This window comes from Delphinus delphis, chromosome 5 (assembly GCF_949987515.2).
Source record: "Delphinus delphis chromosome 5, mDelDel1.2, whole genome shotgun sequence".
Lineage (NCBI taxonomy): Eukaryota > Metazoa > Chordata > Mammalia > Artiodactyla > Delphinidae > Delphinus > Delphinus delphis.
Genome location: NC_082687.1, coordinates 103,898,529 through 103,907,883, shown reverse-complemented (window position 1 = coordinate 103,907,883; position 9,355 = coordinate 103,898,529).

Here is a 9,355-nt window from a genome sequence, read left to right as displayed (position 1 = left end):
TGGTGAGGTGAGGAGGGAGTGGAAGAACAGGTGGAAAGAGGGAAAGGACAGATCACACCCTCTTTCTCTGCAGGACTGCAAGGTCTGGCCTGAGCTGAGGTGGGGACACAGTGGGGGTTGGAAATGCAAGAGAGACTGAGGTTTCAATTTAGATAGGACTTGTCTTTTTATATAAAAAAATATGAACTATTAGTTAATACCTGAGAACAACTAGCAAAACCAATGCGCCCTACCCTAAAGTCTAATCTCAACACACAAGCGCTGTTAATGAGACCCACTTATATCATTTTTTAAAAACTAGACAATAAAATCACTACCTTTAAATTTCAGCATCCCTTCTGCTTATGTTCCTTTCTTCATTTCACTTTCCCTTTTGTTTTTATAGATCCTCTGTGGATTCTTTCCTGCTTATATTTCATCTTTTTTTTCTTTGAATATGTCCTGCTCCATCTAGACATCTGTTTGGCTATTTCCACAAATGTGGGATTGGCCCAGGAAGAGTGAGCTGCCTGGAAAGGTTTACAACTACATTTCTTTTTTGTAGTTCTATAGTCAGGAATGTCCTACTACCAAACTTCTTTCATCCTCATCCTAGGGGAATGACTCACCTTGCTTTTCAGAATTTAGGAGATTGACCTAACAGAAGCTCCTTAAATCACACTCTTTTCATATTGAATCTAGTGATGCTGTTTATCCTTCTTCAGTGGAAGGCTACATTAAAGATGATAGCAATTGTATGTTGGTGACATGGTCCCTCCCTGTACATCCCCAACCATGTTGTGGTTTCTATGGTGTAGAGCTAAGTCTCTTTAGAGACATTACCATGTTTCCAGAGCCCCTTTACACTTCAGATCTTGTTGCTCTAAACTAAGAAAAGAAGTATTAAAGAAATCTTTCAGAACTGAAGCACTGTTATTTAAAAGATGTGATGTCACATGTTGGAATACAAAGAATGAAGTGTGGTCCTGCTTTTAAGAAGCCTGCTGTTAATTGAAGATAGTTACTTCAGCAGAGAAATTACCTTATGTGCCATAAAGAGATCTGAATATTGTGCCAAAAGAACCTGAAGGACATGAACCTCGTTTTAATATTACTGAAATGGTTAGAAAATGCTAACCTGAATGGGGATATCTGAACTGAGTTTTAACAGGTAAGAAACAGTTTGACCTAAAAGGAAGAAGGAATTTTCCTTCTTCTCTGACATTTTCCATATCCAATCCATCAACAAGTCTTGATTTTTACCTCCTAAATATATTTGGAATATTCCACTTCTCACCATCTCCAGTCTGACCACTCTCTCAGGTTACCATGATCTCTCACCTAAACCAAAGCAACAGCACACCACTGTTTCTCATTGCATTCATTTACTCCTCCGCTTCCAGTCTGTTCACAATACAGCCAAATCTGACCATGTCACACATACTTCTGCCACGGTTAATACCCTTTGATGGCTTCCATTGATGTTAGAATTAAGACCAATAAGCTCAGCCTAGACACCTGGACCTGTATAGCCTGTCCCATACCTACCAGTCCAAGTTCAGTGCCAACCACTTGCCCTCTTTCTCTCTGTGTTCCTTCCACATAGCTCTTGTCTCAGTTTCTCAAACAGATCATGTTCATTCCCACTACACAAGGTCTTTGCTCATGCTATTCCCTTTATCAGGAATGTCCAATTACAAAGGCAAACTCTCTGGGATCCTGTCTAAGGCCAACTTCTCCACTTGGGCACTGGATCCCCCCTCCTCTCACCTACTCAAAGAACTCACTTCTGAAGTTATACCCTTTCTCTCTCATCACCACTTTTTTCACACTCTCTACTGGCTTATTACAATCATCTTACAAACATGCTATAATATTTCCCATTAAAAAACATCCTCCCTAGATTCTATATGTTGTTCTAACTACCACTCTATTTGTGACCCCCTTTGTAACAATATTCCTTGAAAGTGTTGTTCAAATTTGCAAACTCCACCTATCCACCTCCCATATCCTCTCAAACCTGTCCCAATTAGACTTTCCCCTGCAAAGATGTCCACATTGCCAAATCTAATGATCAATCCCTTCTTATCCAACTCTCCCGACAGTATTTGACACAGCTGATCGCTTCATTTTACTTGAAACACTGTCTTCACTTGACTTCTAGGATGCCCAAAACCCCTGATTTACTCATTACCCTGTTAGGCTCCTTTGCTGCATCTTCTGTTTACATTCTAAATTTTGGTGTCCCTGAGGACTCGGTCTTTGGACTATTTTCTAGCCATGTTTATTCCCTCACATGCCATTTGCACAGAAGTAACTGCCAACTTTTTACCATCATCACACATCTCCCACCCCACACTTTTTATCCAATCCTACACCTCCACCTAAATTTATAATAAGCATCTCATAGTTAACAAGTTCATGTCAGAATTCTTGATCCCACTCACCTGAAGCAGGTGACCATGGATTTAAAACAAGATCAGTCAGAATAATGTTCATGTTTTTCTCCAGATTTCAGCTAAAGCAATTCAGGCTTGAAGTAGACACAGATTTTTATTTAACTGAACTATGATTTTTCCAAACAATAACAAACAAACAAAAGAGAGGCAAGGCAGTTGAAAGTGCATATGTCTGTGTGATCCTGACCTAAAAGGCTTTTGATCAGCTTACCCCAGACTGCCTCTCTGACCTAATTTCCTACCACTTTCTCCCTGCCCATTCCCCTCGAGCCATCCTGGCCTCCTTGTACATTTTAATCTCTGAGTCTTTGGACTTTCTGTGCCTTCTTCCCTGAACACTCTCACCCTAAATATTCATCTACACCTCTCCTCTCCAGAAAAATTAGTTTCTGTCTTTAGGAACTAGTTAGGATTAGGTAAGGACAATGAAGGGTGGCTATAACTGTGATTTTAGTGTAGAAAGCTTAAAGTAACATGTGAGCACAATCTAATGGGTAAAGTAGTTATCTGGAAATACAGTGTTAGGAGTCAATCATCATGTAAAGTGATATTGATATCTGATAAGATTTCTGTGACAACATCAGGAGGAAATACAGCAACCTGGAACTTGAATGATAGGCTAAATACAGAATTCTCAAAAATAAAAATCCAACTCTCTGTCAAGTGTGCTGTGTACCGGTGAAGTTGAACGCAAATAAAAAATATTTTAAAACAACAGAACCACAATAATTAGTCCACAGATTAAAGTGCCAATTCTAACTTCTTTGGGTACTTTTAACAAATATGGAGCTCCAAAAAGGAGTATGAAGAAGAATGAAAGGAGTATGTAGAAAGAAATTTTCTTTTAAGTAGTTCTGAAACCTCCAACATCCTCTGACAATATACTAAAGAAAAAGCGTTGTACAAAGGTTTTGCTTCTGTTGATTTCCACTTTCATTTTTAACTCTTTAATTGGAATCATGAGAACTCCTTTTATAAGAATTTTTAGTATTATTAATATTTATTTTAATAATAATTTAGTTTAATAAAATATATCAGAAGTTTCAGTAAACTGCTTAACATTGAATAATAGGTTAAATTCTAGTAGATTTGATAGAAAAAATGTTTACTGACTATTCTTTTAGCTAAGACATGAAAAATCAAACTACAAAATTTAATATGTAATAAATATGGCTCCTATTAACAGTAGCAACAAAAAATACAAATATGAAAATAAATATAATTGAAGATGTATAAGAACTTAATAAAATTGTGAAACTTTATTGAAAGACATTAAAGGAGTCCTAAATAAATACAGACATAATAAATTCATTGCTGGGAGACAGAAAACTGGAAAAATATCAATTTTCTCTAAAATGATTAATAGAATCAATACAATTCCCATTAAAATGCCTATTATTCTTTTTATATCATGACAAATTTTAAAATTTATATGAAAGAGCAAGGGGCCAAAAATAGCAAGGATTTTCTTTCTAAACATTAAGACTTATAATAAAGCTTTAGTAATTAAGACAGCCTTGTACTGACACAGGAAAAGACAGTTGAGAATCTAGGGACATACTCAAACCTTTATGGAAATCCAATGTTCCACAGGCTTGGTACTGCAAATCTGATGATAGGGTACAGTCCATTAAATATCCAATGCTGGAACAACTGATATTCTAATGGAAAAATATACATGGACATAGTCTCTACCTCTACGGTATATACAGAAATCAATTCCAGGTGAATTAAAGACAAATATGAAAGCTAAACTTTTTTAAAAGTTTGAAAGAAAAATGCACATCTATTACTTTATTTTGAAAGGATCAAGAAAGATATCTTATATAAGGCATAAGAATACATAGATTTCTTCAACTCCACTAAACTTAACTTCCATGCTTCCAAAGGATACACAATGAAAGTGGGAAAAAAAAAGAAGCCACAAACTGGGAGGAGACTATACAAATAAGCAAAATGGTAGTTTCTAAAATACATAAATAATTCTTTCACATTAATAAGAATAAAAAAACAAAGAATGTAGTAATTAGTAGGGCAACAACACTATTAAAATGAGAAGACTCAAATAGATACTTTAAATAAGGATATTTACATGGCCAAAATGCATGTGAAATGATGCTCTACATATTCAGTCACCAGGAAAATGCTAATTAAAGTTAACAAGGATACGTTACTACATACCCACCAGAATGTCTAAAATTAATATGATTGAAATATTTGGTGTTGTCAAGAGTGGCAACAGAAACTCATGAATTAGTGGGAATGTAAATTGGTACAACCATTTTGAAATCTATGGCAATCTCTTTTTTGTTTAAATTTTATCGTGGTAAGAACACTTAACATAAGAGCTATACTTAGCTAAGTATAGCTTAGCTATACTTAACATAAGAGCTATATAAATTTTTTTTTATCATGGTAAGAACACAACATAAGAGCTATTTATACTATTTATAAATTATAACAAATTTTCAAGTGTATGATACAGTACACTGGCACAATGTTGTACAGCAGGTCTCTAGAACTTATTTATCTTGCATAACTGAAACTTTATGCCTATTGATTTCTCTCCATTTCCCTCTGACCCCAACCCCTGACAACCACCATTCCACTCTCTGATTCTATGAATTTGACTATGTTAAATATCTCATACAAGTGGAATCATGCAGTATTTGACTTTCTTTGTCTGGCTTGTTTCACTTAGCATAATGTCCTCCAGGTTCATCCACATAATTACATATTGCAGAATTTCCTTCTTTTTAATGGCTGAATAATATTCCATTGTATGTATATAATACATTTTCTTTATCCATGCATTTATCTACGAACATTTAGGTTGTTTCCATATCTTGGCTATTGTGAATAGTGCTGTAATGGACAGCACTAACCCTAATATCTCTGAGATTCTGACTTCAATTCTTTTGGATAATACAAGAAATGGGATTGTTGGATTATACAGTAGTTCTATTTTTAATTTTTTGAGGAATCTCTGTATTGTTTTCAATAACAGCCACACCATTTTGCATTCCCACCAATAGTGCACAAGGCTTCCAATTTCTCCACATCCTCACCAACTTGTTGTCTCTTGTTTTTTTGTTTGTTTGTTTCTTTTTGATAACAGCCATCCTAACAGGTGTGAGGTGCTATCTCATGGTTTTGATTTGCATTTCTCTTAATATTAATGACATTGAGTATCTTTTCATATACCTGTTGCCCATTTGTGTGTCTTCTTTGGAGAAATGTCTATTCGAGTCTCTAGCCCATTTTTAACAAGGTAATGATTTTTTTTACTGTTGAGTTGTAGGAGTTCTTCATATTTTGGAAATTAACCTCTTATCAGATACAAAGTTTACTAATACTTAGCACCATTCTGTAGGTTGCCTTTTTACTCTGTTGATTGTTTCCTTTGCTATGCAGAAGATTTTTAGTATGAAATTACCTCAGCATAATAAGGGCCATATATGGAAACCCACAGTTAATACCATACTCAATGAAAAACTGAAACCTTTTTCTCAAAGACAGGAACAAGGCAAGGATGCTCACTCTTACCACCTCTACTCAGTATAGTGCTAAAAGTCATAGCCAAAGAGATTAGGCAAGAAAAAGAAAATAAAAAGCATCCAAATCAGAAAGGAAGAAGTAAAATCATTCCTGTTTGTGGAGGACAGGATCTCAGATACAGAAAACACTGAACACTCCATAAAAATTGGTGGAACAAATAAAGAAACAGTAAATTTACAGAACACAAAATCAACATACAAAAAACAGTTTTGTTTTTATGCACCACAATGAACTATCTGAAAAGGAAATTAGGCAAATAATCTAATTTACAATAGCACAAAAAGGAATAAAATACTTATGAATAAATTTAACTAAGATGGTGAAAGACTTGCACACTGAAATCTACAAAACATTGACAAAAGAAATTGAAGATACAAATAAAGGGAAAGACAACCTGTGGTCATGCATTGCAAAACAAAATATTGTTCAACTGTCCATTGATCTACAGACTCATTGCACTCCATCAGAATTCCAATGGTATTTTTTTTTTATAAAAACAGAAATAAAAAATCTAAAATTTGTATGGAACCAAAAATGACCCCCAAAAAGAAGAACAAAATTGAAGGATTACACTTTCTGATTTCAAATATATTACAAAGCTACAATAATTAAAACAGTATGGTACTGGCATAAAGACTGATATATAGACCAATGGGACAGAATAGAGAGCCCAGAAATCAATCCATGCATATACAGTCAACTGATCTTCAACAAGCTTACTAAAAATACAAGATGGGTACAGTCTTTTCAACGAGTGGTATTGGGAAAACTGGATATCCACATGCCAAAAAAAAAAAAAATGAAATTGGACTGTCACCTTACACCACACACAAAAATCAACTCATAATGGATTAAAGACTTAAATATAGGCCCTGAACTATACAACTTTTAGAAGAAAAAATAGAGGAAAAACTTCATGACATTGGTCCTGGCAATGATGTCCTGGATATAACACCAAAAGCACAGGCAGCAAAAGCAAAAATAGACAAATGACAGTCTCTATAAAGGCTAAACAAATTTAAATACTGAAAATAAAACTAAATATATGCCTATTCTTTCATAAGTAAAGCTGTTATAAGCATTCTTGTACAAGGCTTTTGTTGGACACGTACACTCAGTCTTGGGTATCCACTTGTGTATACACCTTGTGTGTATTCCAGACGAATGAGTACACATGTTCCCTCCAAAAAACTTGTATGAGAATACTTATAGCAGCTTCATTTGTAATAGCACAAAACTGGAGACAATCCAAGTGACCAATAGCAGTAGAATGGTAAAATAAATTATGGTATATTCATACATATACAGCAGTAAAAATTACAAATGTATTAGTACATGTAATAACATAAATAAATGCCATAGAATTAATGGTTAGTCAAAGAAGCCAGACACAAAAGAGTTCATATGGTATGACTGCATTTATTTAAAATTCAAAGATTGGCAAAACTAATCTATGGTGATAAAAGTCAGAAAAGTGGTTTCCTTGTGGTGACAGTCTTATTGACTTGACATTGGCATGAGGAAGTCCCTGAGATGCCAGAAATCTTTCATATCTTGATTAGTGATTATATATTATATACATATCTTTAAAATTTGTTGAACTGTCTGCTTAGGATATATTCACTGTATATCTTTTTATAAACTCACTGAACTATACACTTATGTGCATTTTACTCTATGTCTCTACATCTTGATAAAAAAGTTTTAAACACCCTAAAAAATATCAACTCATTATCAGTTCACTGCTGGCTCTGAGTAATTTCCCAACTAATACTGACAGATGTCCACTGATCCAACACTTTATTAAAAAATAAAATAAAATGGATTTAGAAAATAGTGCCAGGACAGATAAGAAATAAAAATTACCCATGTTTAATTATCATATTTAATAAACAAATAACAATTATGCTTAGCTCATAAGGCTGTGGATTTAGATGCATCTTTCAGGGAGATATAGCAACTTTCCCAACCTACTACATCTTTTAGGAGAGCCTTCAGACTTTCTGGTTTTCTTTCTAGGTAATGAGGATAAAAAGCAATGTTTTTGTTAAAGTAATCAGTGTATTCTCTTGAAAAGCAATTCAGGAAACTGTTCAGTTCAGTTCAGTTTTTTCCTCTAAGCAAATATTGTTTTAAATATCACCTTAGAAGGCCTTTTCTTTGGGGTTCATTTTTTATCTTGTCATTCCAGATACTGTCTGAAAACAGGGATGACTGAAAGTGTAATTTTTTAGTAGAGATGTTATATGTTTTATCAGGGTGAAAAGCTGACAATGGTAGTTTACAAGTACATCTACAATATTCTTATGAGCCATGTGTGTAACACAAAAGGGAGTCTCATTGGGCTCTACTGCTGAGAGTAAAAGCAGAAGAACATCTGAGGAGTTCAGGAACAAATGGAACTAGGATTCTGTGAAGGGGTTGAAGATTAATGGCAAGGAAGGTCCTAATGAGAAACTGGAAGAGTTTAAACCAAGTGAAAACCTGTCCTCTATCCTAAGTGTTTTAGGAGCCTCCTGGTGATAACAGTGATGACAGTCCTGCAACGTGCACAGCCCACATGGAGGAATAAGTTCTTCACAGCACCACAGAAAGTCCTTTGTGCCTTATCAGCAAATCCAAGGGCAGAAGTGGAATATTGTTAGGAAAATGCACTAAATTGTTGGAGAAAGCTTATATCTTTCAGAAAAAAAAATCTGAAATGAGAGTCATAAAATTCTTAGAAAAGTTGTCAGGGGTAATTCTGTCTCATGTTTAAGTAAATAAAATTTTATTACCCAAATTTCATGGACGTGAAAACTTTAAAAATGTCATTTTTCTGAGAATTATACCTCCTAAAAATGAAAAATTTATGTAGTAATGTCTTTTCTGAAAGGCAAACTTGAAGAACTGTCTATGAAAATTCTATTAAGAAAAATAGCTAGAAGACAGAAAAGACAGTTTATCGAAAAAATGTGAACTATAATGACAGGTCATTTTAAAAGGGGGAAGGTGAGGAGTCAAGATGGCGGTGTGGGAAGATGATGAGTTAGCATCTCCCCACAGCTAGGGCACCTGCCAGCCACTTGTGGTAGACTCTGATGCCTAAGGAGATGGGAGGAACCCCAAAGTGAACCGGTAGGTCGTAGGGGGACTGAGTAGTGAGGAGAAGTGGAGGCAAGACAGGATCAGGACCCCTAAGTCTGAGGAGATCAGGAGAGGCAGGTGGGAGGGACTCTCTAGGAAGAATGGGAGAGGAGAGGAGGGCTATCACCTGGACCACTTGGGCCGTGGAGCCTGCTGAGCTCCCAGACCGGTATCCCCCCTCCAAAGCCCCATCCAGGATGCATGGGCCCTGGGGGCATAGGAGGGAGGCCGGG